The following is a 22028-nucleotide window of genomic DNA, read 5'->3' as shown; positions in this document are numbered from 1 at the left end:
CAATCTTTTTGTCTCACAGGTTGTAGAATTTCAGACCATACATATATTTTGGCACGGTGGTTTCAACATCACTGTCAAAATCTGAAGTTCGGTATCAATATATATTTTTTCTTTTTGGAATTTTTTTCAAGAAGGGCCTCGTTAGCGCAGTAGGTAGCGCGTCAGTCTCATAATCTGAAGGTCGTGAGTTCGATCCTCACACGGGGCAGCAAAGCTTTTCAAAAGACAGTGTTGGCTGAAGATGAAGTGAAAATGAATTCTCTGTTGTTCTGGACTTTCACACAATACATACTTTTGTCAAGGTGGATACCACATCTTAAGGTCCATATCGATATGTATTACTTTAGAATGAAATCAATCTTTTTGTCTCAGGGCTTGTAGAATTTCAGACCATACATATATTTTGGCACGGTGGTTTCAACATCACTGTCAAAATCTGAAGTTCGGTATCAATATATATTTTTTCTGTTTGGACATTTTTGCAAGAAGGGCCTCGTTAGCGCAGTAGGTAGCGCGTCAGTCTCATAATCTGAAGGTCGTGAGTTCGATCCTCACACGGGGCAGCAAAGCTTTTCAAAAGACAGTGTTGGCTGAAGATGAAGTGAAATGAATTCACTGTTTTTCTGGACTTTCACACAATACATACTTTTGTCAAGGTGGATACCACATCTTAAGGTCCATATCGATATGTATTACTTTAGAATGAAATCAATCTTTTTGTCTCACAGGTTGTAGAATTTCGGACCATACATATATTTTTGCACGGTGGTTTCAACATCACTGTCAAAATCTGAAGTTCGGTATCAATATATTTTTTTTCTTTTTGGAAATTATTGCAAGAAGGGCCTCGTTAGCGCAGTAGGTAGCGCGTCAGTCTCATAATCTGAAGGTCGTGAGTTCGATCCTCACACGGGGCAGCAAAGCTTTTCAAAAGAGTGTTGGCTGAAGATGAAGTGAAAATGAATTCACTGTCATTCTGGACTTTCAGACAATTACATACTTTTGTCAAGGTGGATACCACATCTTAAGGTCCATATCGATATGTATTACTTTAGAATGAAATCAATCTTTTTGTCTCACAGGTTGTAGAATTTCAGACCATACATATATTTTGGCACGGTGGTTTCAACATCACTGTCAAAATCTGAAGTTCGGTATCAATATATTTTTTTCTTTTTGGAATTTTTTTCAAGAAGGGCCTCGTTAGCGCAGTAGGTAGCGCGTCAGTCTCATAATCTGAAGGTCGTGAGTTCGATCCTCACACGGGGCAGCAAAGCTTTTCAAAAGACAGTGTTGGCTGAAGATGAAGTGAAAATGAATTCTCTGTTGTTCTGGACTTTCACACAATACATACTTTTGTCAAGGTGGATACCACATCTTAAGGTCCATATCGATATGTATTACTTTAGAATGAAATCAATCTTTTTGTCTCAGGGCTTGTAGAATTTCAGACCATACATACATTTTGGCACGGTGGTTTCAACATCACTGTCAAAATCTGAAGTTCGGTATCAATATATATATTTTTTCTGTTTGGACATTTTTGCAAGAAAGGCCTCGTTAGTGCAGTAGGTAGCGCGTCAGTCTCATAATCTGAAGGTCGTGAGTTCGATCCTCACAATGGTTAGCAAAGCTTTCCAAAAGAGTGTTTGCTGAAGGTGAGAATGAATTCATAGTTTTTTTGACTTTCACACAATACATACTTTTGTCAAGGTGGATACCACATCTTAAGGTCCATATCGATATGTATTACTTTAGAATGAAATCAATCTTTTTGTCTCACAGATTGTAGAATTTCAGACCATACATATATTTTGGCACGGTGGTTTCAACATCACTGTCAAAATCTGAATTTCGGTAGCAATATTTTTTTCTTCTTTTTGGACATTTTTGCAAGAAGGGCATCGTTAGCGCAGTAGTTGGCACGTCAGTCTCATAATCTGAAAGTTGTGAGTTCGATCCTCACACAGGGCAGTAAAGCTTTTAAAAAGACAGTGTTGGCTGAAGATGAAGTGAAAATGAATTCTCTGTTGTTCTGGACTTTCACACAATACATACTTTTGTCAAGGTGGATACCACATCTTAAGGTCCATATCGATATGTATTACTTTAGAATGAAATCAATCTTTTTGTCTCACAGGTTGTAGAATTTCAGGACCATACATATATTTTGGCACGGTGGTTTCAACATCACTGTCAAAATCTGAAGTTCGGTATCAATATATTTTTTTCTTTTTGGAAATTATTGCAATAAGGGCCTCGTTAGCGCAGTAGGTAGCGCGTCAGTCTCATAATCTGAAGGTCGTGAGTTCGATCCTCACACGGGGCAGCAAAGCTTTTCAAAAGACAGTGTTGGCTGAAGATGAAGTGAAAATGAATTCACTGTCATTCTGGACTTTCAGACATTACATACTTTTGTCAAGGTGGATACCACATCTTAAGGTCCATATCGATATGTTTTACTTTAGAATGAAATCAATCTTTTTGTCTCACAGGTTGTAGAATTTCAGACCATACATATATTTTGGCACGGTGGTTTCAACATCACTGTCAAAATCTGAAGTTCGGTATCAATATATATTTTTTCTTTTTGGAATTTTTTTCAAGAAGGGCCTCGTTAGCGCAGTAGGTAGCGCGTCAGTCTCATAATCTGAAGGTCGTGAGTTCGATCCTCACACGGGGCAGCAAAGCTTTTCAAAAGACAGTGTTGGCTGAAGATGAAGTGAAAATGAATTCTCTGTTGTTCTGGACTTTCACACAATACATACTTTTGTCAAGGTGGATACCACATCTTAAGGTCCATATCGATATGTATTACTTTAGAATGAAATCAATCTTTTTGTCTCAGGGCTTGTAGAATTTCAGACCATACATACATTTTGGCACGGTGGTTTCAACATCACTGTCAAAATCTGAAGTTCGGTATCAATATATTTTTTTCTTTTTGGAATTTTTTCAAGAAGGGCCTCGTTAGCGCAGTAGGTAGCGCGTCAGTCTCATAATCTGAAGGTCGTGAGTTCGATCCTCACACGGGGCAGCAAAGCTTTTCAAAAGACAGTGTTGGCTGAAGATGAAGTGAAAATGAATTCTCTGTTGTTCTGGACTTTCACACAATACATACTTTTGTCAAGGTGGATACCACATCTTAAGGTCCATATCGATATGTATTACTTTAGAATGAAATCAATCTTTTTGTCTCACAGGTTGTAGAATTTCAGACCATACATATATTTTGGCACGGTGGTTTCAACATCACTGTCAAAATCTGAAGTTCGGTATCAATATATATTTTTTCTTTTTGGAATTTTTTCAAGAAGGGCCTCGTTAGCGCAGTAGGTAGCGCGTCAGTCTCATAATCTGAAGGTCGTGAGTTCGATCCTCACACGGGGCAGCAAAGCTTTTCAAAAGACAGTGTTGGCTGAAGATGAAGTGAAAATGAATTCTCTGTTGTTCTGGACTTTCACACAATACATACTTTTGTCAAGGTGGATACCACATCTTAAGGTCCATATCGATATGTATTACTTTAGAATGAAATCAATCTTTTTGTCTCAGGGCTTGTAGAATTTCAGACCATACATACATTTTGGCACGGTGGTTTCAACATCACTGTCAAAATCTGAAGTTCGGTATCAATATATTTTTTTCTTTTTGGAATTTTTTCAAGAAGGGCCTCGTTAGCGCAGTAGGTAGCGCGTCAGTCTCATAATCTGAAGGTCGTGAGTTCGATCCTCACACGGGGCAGCAAAGCTTTTCAAAAGACAGTGTTGGCTGAAGATGAAGTGAAAATGAATTCACTGTCATTCTGGACTTTCAGACATTACATACTTTTGTCAAGGTGGATACCACATCTTAAGGTCCATATCGATATGTTTTACTTTAGAATGAAATCAATCTTTTTGTCTCACAGGTTGTAGAATTTCAGACCATACATATATTTTGGCACGGTGGTTTCAACATCACTGTCAAAATCTGAAGTTCGGTATCAATATATATTTTTTCTTTTTGGAATTTTTTTCAAGAAGGGCCTCGTTAGCGCAGTAGGTAGCGCGTCAGTCTCATAATCTGAAGGTCGTGAGTTCGATCCTCACACGGGGCAGCAAAGCTTTTCAAAAGACAGTGTTGGCTGAAGATGAAGTGAAAATGAATTCTCTGTTGTTCTGGACTTTCACACAATACATACTTTTGTCAAGGTGGATACCACATCTTAAGGTCCATATCGATATGTATTACTTTAGAATGAAATCAATCTTTTTGTCTCAGGGCTTGTAGAATTTCAGACCATACATACATTTTGGCACGGTGGTTTCAACATCACTGTCAAAATCTGAAGTTCGGTATCAATATATTTTTTTTCTTTTTGGAATTTTTTTCAAGAAGGGCCTCGTTAGCGCAGTAGGTAGCGCGTCAGTCTCATAATCTGAAGGTCGTGAGTTCGATCCTCACACGGGGCAGCAAAGCTTTTCAAAAGACAGTGTTGGCTGAAGATGAAGTGAAAATGAATTCTCTGTTGTTCTGGACTTTCACACAATACATACTTTTGTCAAGGTGGATACCACATCTTAAGGTCCATATCGATATGTATTACTTTAGAATGAAATCAATCTTTTTGTCTCAGGGCTTGTAGAATTTCAGACCATACATATATTTTGGCACGGTGGTTTCAACATCACTGTCAAAATCTGAAGTTCGGTATCAATATATTTTTTTTCTTTTTGGAATTTTTTCAAGAAGGGCCTCGTTAGCGCAGTAGGTAGCGCGTCAGTCTCATAATCTGAAGGTCGTGAGTTCGATCCTCACACGGGGCAGCAAAGCTTTTCAAAAGAAGTGTTGGCTGAAGATGAAGTGAAAATGAATTCACTGTCATTCTGGACTTTCAGACATTACATACTTTTGTCAAGGTGGATACCACATCTTAAGGTCCATATCGATATGTTTTACTTTAGAATGAAATCAATCTTTTTGTCTCACAGGTTGTAGAATTTCAGACCATACATATATTTTGGCACGGTGGTTTCAACATCACTGTCAAAATCTGAAGTTCGGTATCAATATATATTTTTTCTTTTTGGAATTTTTTTCAAGAAGGGCCTCGTTAGCGCAGTAGGTAGCGCGTCAGTCTCATAATCTGAAGGTCGTGAGTTCGATCCTCACACGGGGCAGCAAAGCTTTTCAAAAGACAGTGTTGGCTGAAGATGAAGTGAAAATGAATTCTCTGTTGTTCTGGACTTTCACACAATACATACTTTTGTCAAGGTGGATACCACATCTTAAGGTCCATATCGATATGTATTACTTTAGAATGAAATCAATCTTTTTGTCTCAGGGCTTGTAGAATTTCAGACCATACATACATTTTGGCACGGTGGTTTCAACATCACTGTCAAAATCTGAAGTTCGGTATCAATATATTTTTTTTCTTTTTGGAATTTTTTTCAAGAAGGGCCTCGTTAGCGCAGTAGGTAGCGCGTCAGTCTCATAATCTGAAGGTCGTGAGTTCGATCCTCACACGGGGCAGCAAAGCTTTTCAAAAGACAGTGTTGGCTGAAGATGAAGTGAAAATGAATTCACTGTCATTCTGGACTTTCAGACATTACATACTTTTGTCAAGGTGGATACCACATCTTAAGGTCCATATCGATATGTTTTACTTTAGAATGAAATCAATCTTTTTGTCTCACAGGTTGTAGAATTTCAGACCATACATATATTTTGGCACGGTGGTTTCAACATCACTGTCAAAATCTGAAGTTCGGTATCAATATATATTTTTTCTTTTTGGAATTTTTTTCAAGAAGGGCCTCGTTAGCGCAGTAGGTAGCGCGTCAGTCTCATAATCTGAAGGTCGTGAGTTCGATCCTCACACGGGGCAGCAAAGCTTTTCAAAAGACAGTGTTGGCTGAAGATGAAGTGAAAATGAATTCTCTGTTGTTCTGGACTTTCACACAATACATACTTTTGTCAAGGTGGATACCACATCTTAAGGTCCATATCGATATGTATTACTTTAGAATGAAATCAATCTTTTTGTCTCACAGGTTGTAGAATTTCAGACCATACATATATTTTGGCACGGTGGTTTCAACATCACTGTCAAAATCTGAAGTTCGGTATCAATATATATTTTTTCTTTTTGGAATTTTTTCAAGAAGGGCCTCGTTAGCGCAGTAGGTAGCGCGTCAGTCTCATAATCTGAAGGTCGTGAGTTCGATCCTCACACGGGGCAGCAAAGCTTTTCAAAAGACAGTGTTGGCTGAAGATGAAGTGAAAATGAATTCTCTGTTGTTCTGGACTTTCAACAATACATACTTTTGTCAAGGTGGATACCACATCTTAAGGTCCATATCGATATGTATTACTTTAGAATGAAATCAATCTTTTTGTCTCACAGGCTTGTAGAATTTCAGACCATACATATATTTTGGCACGGTGGTTTCAACATCACTGTCAAAATCTGAAGTTCGGTATCAATATATTTTTTTTCTTTTTGGAATTTTTTTCAAGAAGGGCCTCGTTAGCGCAGTAGGTAGCGCGTCAGTCTCATAATCTGAAGGTCGTGAGTTCGATCCTCACACGGGGCAGCAAAGCTTTTCAAAAGACAGTGTTGGCTGAAGATGAAGTGAAAATGAATTCTCTGTTGTTCTGGACTTTCACACAATACATACTTTTGTCAAGGTGGATACCACATCTTAAGGTCCATATCGATATGTATTACTTTAGAATGAAATCAATCTTTTTGTCTCAGGGCTTGTAGAATTTCAGACCATACATACATTTTGGCACGGTGGTTTCAACATCACTGTCAAAATCTGAAGTTCGGTATCAATATATTTTTTTTCTTTTTGGAATTTTTTTCAAGAAGGGCCTCGTTAGCGCAGTAGGTAGCGCGTCAGTCTCATAATCTGAAGGTCGTGAGTTCGATCCTCACACGGGGCAGCAAAGCTTTTCAAAAGACAGTGTTGGCTGAAGATGAAGTGAAAATGAATTCACTGTCATTCTGGACTTTCAGACATTACATACTTTTGTCAAGGTGGATACCACATCTTAAGGTCCATATCGATATGTTTTACTTTAGAATGAAATCAATCTTTTTGTCTCACAGGTTGTAGAATTTCAGACCATACATATATTTTGGCACGGTGGTTTCAACATCACTGTCAAAATCTGAAGTTCGGTATCAATATATATTTTTTCTTTTTGGAATTTTTTTCAAGAAGGGCCTCGTTAGCGCAGTAGGTAGCGCGTCAGTCTCATAATCTGAAGGTCGTGAGTTCGATCCTCACACGGGGCAGCAAAGCTTTTCAAAAGACAGTGTTGGCTGAAGATGAAGTGAAAATGAATTCTCTGTTGTTCTGGACTTTCACACAATACATACTTTTGTCAAGGTGGATACCACATCTTAAGGTCCATATCGATATGTATTACTTTAGAATGAAATCAATCTTTTTGTCTCACAGGTTGTAGAATTTCAGACCATACATATATTTTGGCACGGTGGTTTCAACATCACTGTCAAAATCTGAAGTTCGGTATCAATATATATTTTTTCTTTTTGGAATTTTTTTCAAGAAGGGCCTCGTTAGCGCAGTAGGTAGCGCGTCAGTCTCATAATCTGAAGGTCGTGAGTTCGATCCTCACACGGGGCAGCAAAGCTTTTCAAAAGACAGTGTTGGCTGAAGATGAAGTGAAAATGAATTCTCTGTTGTTCTGGACTTTCACACAATACATACTTTTGTCAAGGTGGATACCACATCTTAAGGTCCATATCGATATGTATTACTTTAGAATGAAATCAATCTTTTTGTCTCAGGGCTTGTAGAATTTCAGACCATACATACATTTTGGCACGGTGGTTTCAACATCACTGTCAAAATCTGAAGTTCGGTATCAATATATTTTTTTTCTTTTTGGAATTTTTTTCAAGAAGGGCCTCGTTAGCGCAGTAGGTAGCGCGTCAGTCTCATAATCTGAAGGTCGTGAGTTCGATCCTCACACGGGGCAGCAAAGCTTTTCAAAAGACAGTGTTGGCTGAAGATGAAGTGAAAATGAATTCTCTGTTGTTCTGGACTTTCACACAATACATACTTTTGTCAAGGTGGATACCACATCTTAAGGTCCATATCGATATGTATTACTTTAGAATGAAATCAATCTTTTTGTCTCACAGGTTGTAGAATTTCGGACCATACATATATTTTTGCACGGTGGTTTCAACATCACTGTCAAAATCTGAAGTTCGGTATCAATATATTTTTTTTCTTTTTGGAAATTATTGCAAGAAGGGCCTCGTTAGCGCAGTAGGTAGCGCGTCAGTCTCATAATCTGAAGGTCGTGAGTTCGATCCTCACACGGGGCAGCAAAGCTTTTCAAAAGACAGTGTTGGCTGAAGATGAAGTGAAAATGAATTCTCTGTTGTTCTGGACTTTCACACAATACATACTTTTGTCAAGGTGGATACCACATCTTAAGGTCCATATCGATATGTATTACTTTAGAATGAAATCAATCTTTTTGTCTCAGGGCTTGTAGAATTTCAGACCATACATACATTTTGGCACGGTGGTTTCAACATCACTGTCAAAATCTGAAGTTCGGTATCAATATATTTTTTTTCTTTTTGGAATTTTTTCAAGAAGGGCCTCGTTAGCGCAGTAGGTAGCGCGTCAGTCTCATAATCTGAAGGTCGTGAGTTCGATCCTCACACGGGGCAGCAAAGCTTTTCAAAAGACAGTGTTGGCTGAAGATGAAGTGAAAATGAATTCACTGTCATTCTGGACTTTCAGACATTACATACTTTTGTCAAGGTGGATACCACATCTTAAGGTCCATATCGATATGTTTACTTTAGAATGAAATCAATCTTTTTGTCTCACAGGTTGTAGAATTTCAGACCATACATATATTTTGGCACGGTGGTTTCAACATCACTGTCAAAATCTGAAGTTCGGTATCAATATATATTTTTTCTTTTTGGAATTTTTTTCAAGAAGGGCCTCGTTAGTGCAGTAGGTAGCGCGTCAGTCTCATAATCTGAAGGTCGTGAGTTCGATCCTCACACGGGGCAGCAAAGCTTTTCAAAAGACAGTGTTGGCTGAAGATGAAGTGAAAATGAATTCTCTGTTGTTCTGGACTTTCACACAATACATACTATTGTCAATGGTGGATACCACATCTTAAGGTCCATATCGATATGTATTACTTTAGAATGAAATCAATCTTTTTGTCTCACAGGTTGTAGAATTTCAGACCATACATATATTTTGGCACGGTGGTTTCAACATCACTGTCAAAATCTGAAGTTCGGTATCAATATATATTTTTTCTTTTTGGAATTTTTTTCAAGAAGGGCCTCGTTAGCGCAGTAGGTAGCGCGTCAGTCTCATAATCTGAAGGTCGTGAGTTCGATCCTCACACGGGGCAGCAAAGCTTTTCAAAAGACAGTGTTGGCTGAAGATGAAGTGAAAATGAATCTCTGTTGTTCTGGACTTTCACACAATACATACTTTTGTCAAGGTGGATACCACATCTTAAGGTCCATATCGATATGTATTACTTTAGAATGAAATCAATCTTTTTGTCTCAGGGCTTGTAGAATTTCAGACCATACATACATTTTGGCACGGTGGTTTCAACATCACTGTCAAAATCTGAAGTTCGGTATCAATATATTTTTTTTCTTTTTGGAATTTTTTTCCAAGAAGGGCCTCGTTAGCGCAGTAGGTAGCGCGTCAGTCTCATAATCTGAAGGTCGTGAGTTCGATCCTCACACGGGGCAGCAAAGCTTTTCCAAAAGACAGTGTTGGCTGAAGATGAAGTGAAAATGAATTCTCTGTTGTTCTGGACTTTCACACAATACATACTTTTGTCAAGGTGGATACCACATCTTAAGGTCCATATCGATATGTATTACTTTAGAATGAAATCAATCTTTTTGTCTCACAGGTTGTAGAATTTCAGACCATACATATATTTTGGCACGGTGGTTTCAACATCACTGTCAAAATCTGAAGTTCGGTATCAATATATTTTTTTTCTTTTTGGAAATTATTGCAAGAAGGGCCTCGTTAGCGCAGTAGGTAGCGCGTCAGTCTCATAATCTGAAGGTCGTGAGTTCGATCCTCACACGGGGCAGCAAAGATTTTCAAAAGACAGTGTTGGCTGAAGATGAAGTGAAAATGAATTCTCTGTTGTTCTGGACTTTCACACAATACATACTTTTGTCAAGGTGGATACCACATCTTAAGGTCCATATCGATATGTATTACTTTAGAATGAAATCAATCTTTTTGTCTCAGGGCTTGTAGAATTTCAGACCATACATACATTTTGGCACGGTGGTTTCAACATCACTGTCAAAATCTGAAGTTCGGTATCAATATATATATTTTTTCTGTTTGGACATTTTTGCAAGAAAGGCCTCGTTAGTGCAGTAGGTAGCGCGTCAGTCTCATAATCTGAAGGTCGTGAGTTCGATCCTCACAATGGTTAGCAAAGCTTTCCAAAAGAGTGTTTGCTGAAGGTGAGAATGAATTCATAGTTTTTTTGACTTTCACACAATACATACTTTTGTCAAGGTGGATACCACATCTTAAGGTCCATATCGATATGTATTACTTTAGAATGAAATCAATCTTTTTGTCTCACAGATTGTAGAATTTCAGACCATACATATATTTTGGCACGGTGGTTTCAACATCACTGTCAAAATCTGAATTTCGGTAGCAATATTTTTTTTCTTCTTTTTGGACATTTTTGCAAGAATGGCATCGTTAGCGCAGTAGTTGGCACGTCAGTCTCATAATCTGAAAGTTGTGAGTTCGATCCTCACACAGGGCAGTAAAGCTTTTAAAAAGACAGTGTTGGCTGAAGATGAAGTGAAAATGAATTCTCTGTTGTTCTGGACTTTCACACAATACATACTTTTGTCAAGGTGGATACCACATCTTAAGGTCCATATCGATATGTATTACTTTAGAATGAAATCAATCTTTTTGTCTCACAGATTGTAGAATTTCAGACCATACATATATTTTGGCACGGTGGTTTCAACATCACTGTCAAAATCTGAATTTCGGTAGCAATATTTTTTTCTTCTTTTTGGACATTTTTTTCAAGAAGGGCCTCGTTAGCGCAGTAGGTAGCGCGTCAGTCTCATAATCTGAAGGTCGTGAGTTCGATCCTCACACGGGGCAGCAAAGCTTTTCAAAAGACAGTGTTGGCTGAAGATGAAGTGAAAATGAATTCTCTGTTGTTCTGGACTTTCACACAATACATACTTTTGTCAAGGTGGATACCACATCTTAAGGTCCATATCGATATGTATTACTTTAGAATGAAATCAATCTTTTTGTCTCACAGGTTGTAGAATTTCGGACCATACATATATTTTTGCACGGTGGTTTCAACATCACTGTCAAAATCTGAAGTTCGGTATCAATATATTTTTTTCTTTTTGGAAATTATTGCAATAAGGGCCTCGTTAGCGCAGTAGGTAGCGCGTCAGTCTCATAATCTGAAGGTCGTGAGTTCGATCCTCACACGGGGCAGCAAAGCTTTTCAAAAGAGTGTTGGCTGAAGATGAAGTGAAAATGAATTCACTGTCATTCTGGACTTTCAGACATTACATACTTTTGTCAAGGTGGATACCACATCTTAAGGTCCATATCGATATGTTTTACTTTAGAATGAAATCAATCTTTTTGTCTCACAGGTTGTAGAATTTCAGACCATACATATATTTTGACACGGTGGTTTCAACATCACTGTCAAAATCTGAAGTTCGGTATCAATATATATTTTTTCTTTTTGGAATTTTTTTCAACAAGGGCCTCGTTAGCGCAGTAGGTAGCACGTCAGTCTCATAATCTGAAGGTCGTGAGTTCGATCCTCACACGGGGCAGCAAAGCTTTTCAAAAGACAGTGTTGGCTGAAGATAAAGTGAAAATGAATTCTCTGTTGTTCTGGACTTTCACACAATACATACTATTGTCATGGTGGATACCACATCTTAAGGTCCATATCGATATGTATTACTTTAGAATGAAATCAATCTTTTTGTCTCAGGGCTTGTAGAATTTCAGACCATACATACATTTTGGCACGGTGGTTTCAACATCACTGTCAAAATCTGAAGTTCGGTATCAATATATTTATTTTCTTTTTGGATTTTTTTCCAAGAAGGGCCTCGTTAGCGCAGTAGGTAGCGCGTCAGTCTCATAATCTGAAGGTCGTGAGTTCGATCCTTAAACGGGGCAGCAAAGCTTTTCAAAAGACAGTGTTGGCTGAAGATGAAGTGAAAATGAATTCTCTGTTGTTCTGGACTTTCACACAATACATACTTTTGTCAAGGTGGATACCACATCTTAAGGTAGATATCGATATGTATTACTTTAGAATGAAATCAATCTTTTTGTCTCAGGGCTTATAGAATTTCAGACCATACATATATTTTAGCACGGTGGTTTCAACATCACTGTCAAAATCTGAAGTCCGGTATCAATATATATATTTTTTCTGTTTGGACATTTTTACAAGAAGGGGCTCCTTTGCGCAGTAGGTAACGCGTCAGTCTCATAATCTGAAGGTCGTGAGTTCGATCCTCACACGGGGCAGCAAAGCTTTCCAAAAGAGTGTTTGCTGAAGTTGAGAATGAATTCACAGTTTTTTTGGACTTTCACACAATACATACTTTTGTCAAGGTGGATACCACATCTTAAGGTCCATATCGATATGTATTACTTTAGAATGAAATCAATCTTTTTGTCTCACAGGTTGTAGAATTTCGGACCATACATATATTTTTGCACGGTGGTTTCAACATCACTGTCAAAATCTGAAGTTCGGTATCAATATATTTTTTTTCTTTTTGGAAATTATTGCAAGAAGGGCCTCGTTAGCGCAGTAGGTAGCGCGTCAGTCTCATAATCTGAAGGTCGTGAGTTCGATCCTCACACGGGGCAGCAAAGCTTTTCAAAAGAGTGTTGGCTGAAGATGAAGTGAAAATGAATTCACTGTCATTCTGGACTTTCAGAAATTACATACTTTTGTCAAGGTGGATACCACATCTTAAGGTCCATATCGATATGTTTTACTTTAGAATGAAATCAATCTTTTTGTCTCACAGGTTGTAGAATTTCAGACCATACATATATTTTGGCACGGTGGTTCCCACATCACTGTCAAAATCTAAAGTTCGGTATTGTAGAGAAATGCTAATTCTTATGTAGGTGACCAAACTATTGTTGATAAAGGGCTACCACTCAGAGTTGAGCCTGTGGGGTCCCCTACAGGATAGCTCCCGCATTACACTAATGGCCAAAACCAGCGCACACACACATGATCTCCGTTGTCTCTGAACGTTGAATGCCCGAAGAGGATTCTACGATGACGGACAGACTACTGAGCCAATGGCGGAAGACTACAGACTACACCCCAGATGAACCAATCCAAAGATCCGATCTTCCAGAATCAACCTACATTCTTTCCTATATAATAGTGGTGTACTGATTGTAACGGTCTCTTCTTCGTCTGCGCTTCCGTACGAACCAGCGGGAGAGCCGTAATTACGCTGTTCTAGATATCTTCACTCTGAATAAACTGTAGCTTGTCATACAATTTACCACCTTGTCTGAATCGATCCTTGACCGACTCGTCCGTCTACATATCCAATTACTAACAGAAATGGTAGCAGAGTATAGTTTACTAACGATCCAGTCGAAGTGAGTTGATTTGGGTGTGGAGAAGGCGAGTTGGGGAAAGGACGATTCATTAAATAAATAAGAAAGACGGGTGAAGACTTTCGGGGGAGGGCAACAATTCTGCTCAACTCGGAAAACTGATTTCAAGGTGCACCATATAAAAATAAGGTAAGCAAAAGCCTGTTAAATCAAACTTTGCATATTGTCGAATAGTCTGTCCAAATTTTTATCAGTTTTTCCGAGTAAGTATGAATTCTTGTGTAAATTTATAATTTGCTGACGAGTCGAAATAACAGTGTATGTGAACATATGTAGTAACGAACCGGCGACGGCCGGTGTGATTTAAATCATTGATGAGATATCAGTCCGGTCAGCACAGTCTGCTAGCTTTCAATGATGAGTGATCACTGTTTTGTCTTTGTTAGTTCCGATAGGGGTCGGGAATAGAGATCAGTAGGGGATAGCTAATTACTATTCTTCAAATCTGGCACCGAGGGGGATAAATTGTAATTTTATCCTGTGGCCCGGTAAGGCTCAGTCTGATAGAGATTCACCGATAGGGGTCGGACATGTGTGTTAGTTCCGATAGGGGTCGGGAATAGAGATCAGTAGGGGATAGCTAATTACTATTCTTCAAATCTGGCACCGAGGGGGATAAATTGTAATTTTATCCTGTGGCCCGGTAAGGCTCAGTCTGATAGAGATTCACCGATAGGGGTCGGACATGTGTGTTAGTTCCGATAGGGGTCGGGAATAGAGATCAGTAGGGGATAGCTAATTACTATTCTTCAAATCTGGCACCGAGGGGGATAAATTGTAATTTTATCCTGTGGCCCGGTACGGCTCAGTCTGATAGAGATTCACCGATAGGGGTCGGACATGTGTGTTAGTTCCGATAGGGGTCGGGAATAGAGATCAGTAGGGGATAGCTAATTACTATTCTTCAAATCTGGCACCGAGGGGGATAAATTGTAATTTTATCCTGTGGCCCGGTACGGCTCAGTCTGATAGAGATTCACCGATAGGGGTCGGACATGTGTGTTAGTTCCGATAGGGGTCGGGAATAGAGATCAGTAGGGGATAGCTAATTACTATTCTTCAAATCTGGCACCGAGGGGGATAAATTGTAATTTTATCCCGTGACCCGGTACGGCTCAGTCTGATAGAGATTCACCGATAGGGGTCGGACATGTGTAATAATTCTGATAGGGGTCAGCTCGATAGGGATCAGGAATAGAGATCAGTAGGGGATAGCTAATTACTATTCTTCAAATCTGGCGCCGATGGGGATAAGTTGTAATTTTATCCTGTGGTCCGGTACGGCTCAGTCTGATAGAAATTCACTGATAAGGATCGGCTTTCAGGGGTCAGAGATATAACGTGCTGTTTTGTCTTGTTTTGTCTATTTGTAACTGTTTATGTTATGTTATGTTAAAATGCAATGTGGTTGTAATTGTTTCCATTAAGATTGTTGGTGGTTAGATAGAGGGAGAGAGAGAGAATTATAATAAGGGATATTGGATAAATCCGAAACTTCTATATTGTATGTACCTATGTTAATAGGTACATGTATAAATGTATAATCAGGAATGAAATGACTGATGTATAATTGAAATAATATCTGAATATAATATGTAAATATTGAGACTGAATAGTCGAATAGATCCCTTGGTTGTGCGCTCCATAATGCTATACAAACCCATGCGTTTTTTCTCAACCTGAATATACGAAGGAGAAGCTCTGAGATAAGGCAGAGCACGAGCAATAGTGTCTCTTCGAATACCTCGTGGGCATTAATCAACGTCGGGCGAAGTATATGCTAACTATATTCAGATAGAAGGAGAGAATTTCGATTAAAACTACGATTAAATTCCGATTGAATTAAATTAAATTACGTTTAAAGCAAATTCACAATGGCGAACCCCAATACTCCAAAGCTGAGGTTTAATGAGTTCCTAGAACAAAAAATTGAATATAGATCAGGGGGAAAGGAACGATGGACGCCTATAAAGAAAGTTTGGGAGGGATTGAAGTTAAGATGGACACAAGCAGGTTATCTAGGGGGGTGGCCGCCAACAGGGGCCCAGCTGAAAACAATGGAACGTGAGTTGAGAGGGACGTAGCAGGAGGCCAGAGACAAGGAAGTTGAAAGAAATAAAAGCCATGTATTTAAGAACCAAGGGACCAAACAGAGAATGAACAGAAGGCGGGGCCATTGCGTCTCCCACTGGTCTGCTTACTGGCGTAAATGAAGATTTGCAAGAATCAAATCCTGTGCATGAAACACGCTTGATATTCAGTCGGGGACTAATATCGATATGAATGAGGTCGGGGACAAAGCGAGTGTGGTACATGAGGTGTTTCAGATGGAGCTGGAACCGGTGAGAATGTTGAAAAAGTCGCAGGCTTGCTGATGAGAGTTATATCATAGAATATTGAGGGGGGTGCATGACTGTTGGAAAGAGTGTTAAACTCTATTAACGCAAAATTCTTTTTGCGGATTTATATTATGAGGTTTGAACTATACTAATGTTGTAGAATTACATAATCAACATCTGAACATACTTACGTTAAACATTAATTGAGCCACTGAGTAATAGATAAGCTGTACACTAGGTACGGGGCGAAGGGTGTGGTCGATGTAAGACGGGAGTGGTGTTCTAACCAAATTATTTAGTTATTTTAATTCATTTACACAAGTACTTCCCGGGTATTGATTTTGGTTTGATTGTTCAGATAACATCATTGAAATTAAACAGGAGGTCAAGGTATACTAACATTAGAATCTGTTTTCATTATGGAGAACTATGAAAGGCCCGCAGAGTGGATTGCAGGCTGAGGTTTTTATGTTAAAGGGACAGTGCACATTTATCACAGTTGTGTGTGTCTGTCTAATGGCTGGGTATTTAAGAAGTATTTTTGGGAGAAAATTTGGAGAAACACGAATAAGACATGAAACATCGAGACAAATTATTTGAGTTTGAGGGGATTATCATAATTATTAGGTTTTGTTTTTGTAGTAAATGTTTGGGTTAAGGGGATTTCCATGTTCCCAGAGACATGATATTTTAAAGAGGCACGCTCACATATGGAACCTTTATGAGTTTTTTATTTTATGAGTTTTAATTACACAAGTAATTTTTATTTTATTTTAAGGATAAAAGGTTCTTTAATATGTCTAATATGGTATGGAACACGAATGTGGGGGGATGGTGTAACCCGTGACCGGATTTCATGGCTCTCTCGGGTGGTCTGATCAGCCACAAGGGGGTGCCATTTGAATAATACATTTGTGGTCATGGGTAATACTGTTTTATAAAAATAAAAAATAATTTTTTTTTTTTTTGAAATTTAATTTTTTAAGGTAATTTAATTATAGTGGAGTTTACTTAACCTATATAAAGACTTTAGTAATTGCCACCATAGACATGTTTTTCAAAAAATAAAAATCCATGAGTTTAGATAAAGCCAAACAGTGAGACATTTAGTTAAAATGTGGAAACATGGGAAAAGGCAGACAGATGAGCCCTCCCCCGCACTGCAGAGACCTTGACGGTTGGAGAGCAGAGAGGAGAAGTTTTAGAAGGGAGCCAGGACGAGCAAGGATAACGGAGTGTGTAGATAACAGTCACTGAGTGGAGACAAAGGGGAGAATTGGACATGTGAAAAATTAAAGGGGCGCTCCTACATGATAATGTCAGAACAGACGGATAATATACTAATCTTACCTAAGTCATTATTTAGAGTAGGTAAGGTTGTTACCTGGGCATAGCCAGGTATCAAAAGGGGGATAGGTAAATTGTGGTCTAGGATAGGATGGGGCCTATTGGATAAGAAACTAATATTTTTTTAAAATGTAGTTAACAAATGGGCATAGAAGTTAAAGATAGAATCAGATAAAACATGAGAAACTGTTTGTTAACCAAGCCTGTATGTCCAGCATTTTATGCATTATAGGTGAACTGCAGGTGAAGTCACTCAATCCAGTCCCAGAGGCTTGTTGGGGGGACCATACCAAGGTCTCCTGGTGGCAGCTAGCTGAAAGAGCTACCCGGATTCATATCGCACGGTGGGAGGGTAAGACACACTGACACTATCGAACAATAAACAGTGTTCGAGAGGAGAACTGGAATTAACAGAATTCCGGGGGCCATCTCTCGAATGAAGAAAATCCTCCCTGTCCTGTCACCCCTGTTTTTGTTCATAGAAGTGAAGATGTGTCTGGCTCTTGCTAAGTGATGTGTTCTCGGGGAAAGGGTGGGGCTTCACATGGAAGCTGTTTGTCTGAGCGGTCTTATCGTGGGTGACATCCCAAATAACACAGCTCCGGATGAATCAGTACCCGAAGCCTCAGCTGGTTTGACCACCCTGGATCACGGGTTGACAGAAAACACTGGGGTGGATACTTCTGATTAATTGGGTTGGATAATATGTTTAGAAAATGGGGAAAATATTATGATCACTGTATTATGGGCTACATTCACCTGTGTGACTGTTTTAGTTTTATGGGGCTGTTGTCTAACTCCCTGTCTATGAGGCCTTATTTCCAGGACTCTGGAGAAATCGATGGAAATAGATGGTGATGTACCAGCGGATTCCAGGTTCTGACCCGTGGAATGCTGAATGTATGTCTACAGAACAAGTGGACGAAAATTATAAATGAAATTATATTAAATTGGGAGGGTGTCCGTATGGGGATTATAGGATAACCGACTTGGGACAGTTCTGGGATTGGAAGAGAGGGTATCCTTATAGCATAGGGGATCCCACAAAGGTGGATAGGCTTTTCATGATATGGGAAAACCTGGGAGCACTGTTGAACTTTGTAAAGGTGATGAAATCTTGCTAACCATCAAAACTATTAAGCTCTCTGATGCAGGCACTTACACCCTCGGACTACAAAGGACCGGGACAGACACGATGGGTGTGTTTTCTATTAAGGTGCTGCCAAAACCAGAGGTCCCAGATGAACCAGGGCCAGACACACTCCTCTACCACCCCTGGACCGAACCTGCCACCACTGTATTAAAAAATCCCATTCAGGTAATTAATGTTAGACTATTCAGCTATTGATCAATTAGGCACTGAGACTGGTGTTATTGGTAGGGACAATTTGTGGCTTTCTTATGAGGTACAGTTAAGACCCTGAAAAGAAAGGACTACATGAGTTACATGAAACATTGGTCATGATGGACCTGTTCTGGCTACACACCCATTTGCTATAGGAGAAGGAGAGGGGTGGTTGTGTATTCTGAGAGGTTTATACCTGGTTGAGGCCAATTCAACTCTCTGTTCCTCTTTGAGCCTTGTGTTTCCTACAGTACCTCCTCATCGGGCCCCTTGGGGTGTTGAGGCATATGGGGGCAATTACAGTTGCATCACGGGTACAGGTAATGGCATTGATTATGGGAGATTGCCTGAAGCTGATTGCAGTAGTAACATAACCATTAATTCCACTTGGCCAGTTACAGGCCTAAACCAAACTAGTGGTCTGGCTGATGTGTGGTGGATCTGTGGACCCAAAAGAGTGCTGAGACCCATTCTTAGAGGAGACTGGCAAGGTACGTGTGCTCTGACCAGTTTGATAATTCCACTGACCATTGTTGATGTTACTGCTGAACAGCTGTTGGGTTCTGTATCCAGGGGACCTGAAAACATTCCATCCCATGGGAGACATAGAAGTAGTGCTCCATGGACAGAGGATGTAGTTGACATACACACTAACCTGTTGGGAGTGCCGGTGGGGGTTCCTCATGAGCTTCAGGCCTTGGGCAGGAATGAGGGATTATAGGTCCAGCCATAGTGGATGCAAGACAGACTGCATGGATTCATTACATCTACTATGATCAACAGCGTTTTGTTAATTACCCCCGTGATGCACTCACTGGTATGTCTGAACAGTTTGAGGCCACATCTAGGGTTGCCAGACAGAATAGACTTGCTTTGGATATGCTTCTTGCCAGTCAGGGGGGCGTATGCAAGATGTACGGTGAACAATGTTGCACGTATATTCCTAATAACACCAGTCCAGATAGTAGTATATCTAAGGCCCTTAGTGGGCTTGATGCACTATCTGCTGAGATGAGGACCATGGCGGGGGTGGAGGAGTCTGGCCTGTTCTCTTGAATGGGAGCCTGGTTTTGGTAAGTAAACTAGAATGGTGGTTACTGGATTTCTGACCCTAATTTTTGTTATTTGACGTGTTGTGCTGCTTGCATCATACCGTGTTTTAAGAAGTCTGTTACAGATGTGGTGAAGGCTTCAGGCATGATGATGCCTTTGCTTGATGCTCCAGTTGGAGATGCTGATACTGAAGCATGCTTTCAGGGGAGGATGAGACTGACTGAGGATGACCCATGTATGTTTGTTCTCCCTGTTGTGAAGGTTTTGAGTCCCTGGGTGGCATGAAGCCCAACTGGTGCAGGATAGGAGTAGCTGAGAGGACCAGATGGTTTATAATAATGCTTTGCTTTGTTTTACTCTGTTTTCCATGACCAAAGTTTTATCCGGTATCTTACATGTCAATAAACAATAAAGTGTTATCCTGTTTTGCTAAGTGACACCCTTGTGGGTGTCAAAAGGGGGACTTAAATTTCACACAAATTTTTTTAATGTGCTGTTTTTGAATGAGCTGTTCTCTTTTGACATGAAGGTATTTTAAACTCTGTGACTGTTATATGATTCATTGCTGAATTTTTGTTCACACCCTGGGGGGTGTGAAAAAGAGGGATTATTGGTTCCTGTGTTTTACATTATAGCCATTACCATATATATGATTGAATATTATCTGCTGTTGGCTTGTGTTGATGTATGCAAGTGTTATGCAACATAGCTGACTTGAAACATTGTTAAAAGTGTCAGGGCCAGGGGACTTTCTCATGCTGGAAAAATACAGAAGGGAGGGCACATTCAGAGCGTGGGGTTGCGAGAACAAGCGTTTTTTTTTTTTGTTGTTGTTAGATAACAGGAGCCAGGTGCGTGATAACGGTATGGAGCATGAGAGCCTGGCTGCAACTTCTCTTATGACATTCCAGAATCGCATTGCAGTAGATATGCTACTGGCGGAGAAAGGTGGAGCTTGTACTATGTTTGGTGAACAGTGTTGCACTTTCATCCCTAGTAACACAGCCTCCGATGGTAGCTTGACCATGGCCCTAGAAGGTTTGAGGACGCTTAATGGTAAAATGAAATCTCATTCTGGGATGGATACCTCTATGTGGGGACTCCTGGATGAGTGCGTTTGGTAAATATAAAACCCTGGTGTCCTCCATTTTGGTGTCCATTTCGGTGTTCGCTGCCATTTTAGTTCTCTGTGGATGCTGTTGCATTCCATGCATCCGTTCCCTTGCCACTAGGGTTATCTCTAAAGCCATTGACCCTTCCTCCCCTTCCCAGATGTTTCCTCTGCTGGATAAAGACCTACATGAATTCGAGGAGGAGAGTGCCTATTTAGGTTTACATTATATCTGCTGTTGCCTTATGGGGATGTATGTATGTGTTATGCAAGTGGATCATTCCGCCTGACTTGCCTAGTTTAAGTCACATCTCTTTGGAGATGTGAAGAGAGGGAATCACAACTTTTTCCTGCGGGAAAAAAGTTGGCTTATGTAGACAAGCATTTACTTTTATTTTGAGCTGTTGTTCTCCGCTCTGTAAAATGAGGGTTGTAAGTTCCTAGGTGGCTGGTAGCCAACTTAGTACATAGTGGGATTGAATGGAGAACATGATGTAATACATATATATCTATTTCTGTTTAAAACCGTGCCTTATTTCATAGTCCCATTGGGAGAAGTTTCTCTTTGTGTCTGGATCCAGTTAGGTTGTGTCACGTCTCTGGTGAGACGTGAAGAGAGGGTTTTGTAGAGAAATGCTAATTCTTATGTAGGTGACCAAACTATTGTTGATAAAGGGCTACCACTCAGAGTTGAGCCTGTGGGGTCCCCTACAGGATAGCTCCCGCATTACACTAATGGCCAAAACCAGCGCACACACACATGATCTCCGTTGTCTCTGAACGTTGAATGCCCGAAGAGGATTCTACGATGACGGACAGACTACTGAGCCAATGGCGGAAGACTACAGACTACACCCCAGATGAACCAATCCAAAGATCCGATCTTCCAGAATCAACCTACATTCTTTCCTATATAATAGTGGTGTACTGATTGTAACGGTCTCTTCTTCGTCTGCGCTTCCGTACGAACCAGCGGGAGAGCCGTAATTACGCTGTTCTAGATATCTTCACTCTGAATAAACTGTAGCTTGTCATACAATTTACCACCTTGTCTGAATCGATCCTTGACCGACTCGTCCGTCTACATACTAATTGAA

The 22028-nt window shown here is 39.8% G+C and overlaps 29 non-coding genes across 29 annotated transcripts; all 29 read left to right on the top strand.

The window, feature by feature from the left end:
* Positions 1 to 135: 135 nt before the first annotated feature.
* Positions 136 to 208, top strand: trnam-cau (transfer RNA methionine (anticodon CAU)). The gene has a single exon. It is a non-coding gene; the product is annotated as a tRNA-Met (tRNA).
* A 282-nt stretch (positions 209 to 490) lies between these two features.
* trnam-cau (transfer RNA methionine (anticodon CAU)) lies at positions 491 to 563 on the top strand. The gene has a single exon. It is a non-coding gene; the product is annotated as a tRNA-Met (tRNA).
* A 281-nt stretch (positions 564 to 844) lies between these two features.
* Positions 845 to 917, top strand: trnam-cau (transfer RNA methionine (anticodon CAU)). The gene has a single exon. It is a non-coding gene; the product is annotated as a tRNA-Met (tRNA).
* Positions 918 to 1197: 280 nt separating this feature from the next.
* trnam-cau (transfer RNA methionine (anticodon CAU)) lies at positions 1198 to 1270 on the top strand. The gene has a single exon. It is a non-coding gene; the product is annotated as a tRNA-Met (tRNA).
* A 986-nt stretch (positions 1271 to 2256) lies between these two features.
* On the top strand, positions 2257 to 2329 carry trnam-cau (transfer RNA methionine (anticodon CAU)). The gene has a single exon. It is a non-coding gene; the product is annotated as a tRNA-Met (tRNA).
* Positions 2330 to 2611: 282 nt separating this feature from the next.
* trnam-cau (transfer RNA methionine (anticodon CAU)) lies at positions 2612 to 2684 on the top strand. The gene has a single exon. It is a non-coding gene; the product is annotated as a tRNA-Met (tRNA).
* A 280-nt stretch (positions 2685 to 2964) lies between these two features.
* On the top strand, positions 2965 to 3037 carry trnam-cau (transfer RNA methionine (anticodon CAU)). Its single transcript has one exon. It is a non-coding gene; the product is annotated as a tRNA-Met (tRNA).
* A 281-nt stretch (positions 3038 to 3318) lies between these two features.
* trnam-cau (transfer RNA methionine (anticodon CAU)) lies at positions 3319 to 3391 on the top strand. Its single transcript has one exon. It is a non-coding gene; the product is annotated as a tRNA-Met (tRNA).
* A 280-nt stretch (positions 3392 to 3671) lies between these two features.
* On the top strand, positions 3672 to 3744 carry trnam-cau (transfer RNA methionine (anticodon CAU)). The gene has a single exon. It is a non-coding gene; the product is annotated as a tRNA-Met (tRNA).
* A 282-nt stretch (positions 3745 to 4026) lies between these two features.
* Positions 4027 to 4099, top strand: trnam-cau (transfer RNA methionine (anticodon CAU)). Its single transcript has one exon. It is a non-coding gene; the product is annotated as a tRNA-Met (tRNA).
* Positions 4100 to 4381: 282 nt separating this feature from the next.
* On the top strand, positions 4382 to 4454 carry trnam-cau (transfer RNA methionine (anticodon CAU)). Its single transcript has one exon. It is a non-coding gene; the product is annotated as a tRNA-Met (tRNA).
* A 281-nt stretch (positions 4455 to 4735) lies between these two features.
* trnam-cau (transfer RNA methionine (anticodon CAU)) lies at positions 4736 to 4808 on the top strand. The gene has a single exon. It is a non-coding gene; the product is annotated as a tRNA-Met (tRNA).
* A 281-nt stretch (positions 4809 to 5089) lies between these two features.
* On the top strand, positions 5090 to 5162 carry trnam-cau (transfer RNA methionine (anticodon CAU)). Its single transcript has one exon. It is a non-coding gene; the product is annotated as a tRNA-Met (tRNA).
* Positions 5163 to 5444: 282 nt separating this feature from the next.
* On the top strand, positions 5445 to 5517 carry trnam-cau (transfer RNA methionine (anticodon CAU)). The gene has a single exon. It is a non-coding gene; the product is annotated as a tRNA-Met (tRNA).
* Positions 5518 to 5799: 282 nt separating this feature from the next.
* On the top strand, positions 5800 to 5872 carry trnam-cau (transfer RNA methionine (anticodon CAU)). The gene has a single exon. It is a non-coding gene; the product is annotated as a tRNA-Met (tRNA).
* Positions 5873 to 6153: 281 nt separating this feature from the next.
* trnam-cau (transfer RNA methionine (anticodon CAU)) lies at positions 6154 to 6226 on the top strand. Its single transcript has one exon. It is a non-coding gene; the product is annotated as a tRNA-Met (tRNA).
* A 282-nt stretch (positions 6227 to 6508) lies between these two features.
* On the top strand, positions 6509 to 6581 carry trnam-cau (transfer RNA methionine (anticodon CAU)). Its single transcript has one exon. It is a non-coding gene; the product is annotated as a tRNA-Met (tRNA).
* A 282-nt stretch (positions 6582 to 6863) lies between these two features.
* Positions 6864 to 6936, top strand: trnam-cau (transfer RNA methionine (anticodon CAU)). The gene has a single exon. It is a non-coding gene; the product is annotated as a tRNA-Met (tRNA).
* Positions 6937 to 7218: 282 nt separating this feature from the next.
* trnam-cau (transfer RNA methionine (anticodon CAU)) lies at positions 7219 to 7291 on the top strand. Its single transcript has one exon. It is a non-coding gene; the product is annotated as a tRNA-Met (tRNA).
* A 282-nt stretch (positions 7292 to 7573) lies between these two features.
* Positions 7574 to 7646, top strand: trnam-cau (transfer RNA methionine (anticodon CAU)). Its single transcript has one exon. It is a non-coding gene; the product is annotated as a tRNA-Met (tRNA).
* A 282-nt stretch (positions 7647 to 7928) lies between these two features.
* On the top strand, positions 7929 to 8001 carry trnam-cau (transfer RNA methionine (anticodon CAU)). The gene has a single exon. It is a non-coding gene; the product is annotated as a tRNA-Met (tRNA).
* A 282-nt stretch (positions 8002 to 8283) lies between these two features.
* On the top strand, positions 8284 to 8356 carry trnam-cau (transfer RNA methionine (anticodon CAU)). Its single transcript has one exon. It is a non-coding gene; the product is annotated as a tRNA-Met (tRNA).
* A 281-nt stretch (positions 8357 to 8637) lies between these two features.
* On the top strand, positions 8638 to 8710 carry trnam-cau (transfer RNA methionine (anticodon CAU)). Its single transcript has one exon. It is a non-coding gene; the product is annotated as a tRNA-Met (tRNA).
* A 637-nt stretch (positions 8711 to 9347) lies between these two features.
* Positions 9348 to 9420, top strand: trnam-cau (transfer RNA methionine (anticodon CAU)). Its single transcript has one exon. It is a non-coding gene; the product is annotated as a tRNA-Met (tRNA).
* A 282-nt stretch (positions 9421 to 9702) lies between these two features.
* On the top strand, positions 9703 to 9775 carry trnam-cau (transfer RNA methionine (anticodon CAU)). The gene has a single exon. It is a non-coding gene; the product is annotated as a tRNA-Met (tRNA).
* Positions 9776 to 10058: 283 nt separating this feature from the next.
* Positions 10059 to 10131, top strand: trnam-cau (transfer RNA methionine (anticodon CAU)). The gene has a single exon. It is a non-coding gene; the product is annotated as a tRNA-Met (tRNA).
* Positions 10132 to 11119: 988 nt separating this feature from the next.
* Positions 11120 to 11192, top strand: trnam-cau (transfer RNA methionine (anticodon CAU)). The gene has a single exon. It is a non-coding gene; the product is annotated as a tRNA-Met (tRNA).
* A 281-nt stretch (positions 11193 to 11473) lies between these two features.
* trnam-cau (transfer RNA methionine (anticodon CAU)) lies at positions 11474 to 11546 on the top strand. The gene has a single exon. It is a non-coding gene; the product is annotated as a tRNA-Met (tRNA).
* Positions 11547 to 12886: 1340 nt separating this feature from the next.
* On the top strand, positions 12887 to 12959 carry trnam-cau (transfer RNA methionine (anticodon CAU)). The gene has a single exon. It is a non-coding gene; the product is annotated as a tRNA-Met (tRNA).
* Positions 12960 to 22028: the final 9069 nt, after the last annotated feature.

The sequence above is a fragment of the Oncorhynchus kisutch genome, unplaced genomic scaffold (genome assembly GCF_002021735.2).
Source record: "Oncorhynchus kisutch isolate 150728-3 unplaced genomic scaffold, Okis_V2 scaffold1122, whole genome shotgun sequence".
Classification (NCBI taxonomy): Eukaryota; Metazoa; Chordata; class Actinopteri; order Salmoniformes; family Salmonidae; genus Oncorhynchus; species Oncorhynchus kisutch.
This window is presented reverse-complemented; position numbering and strand designations above follow the sequence as displayed.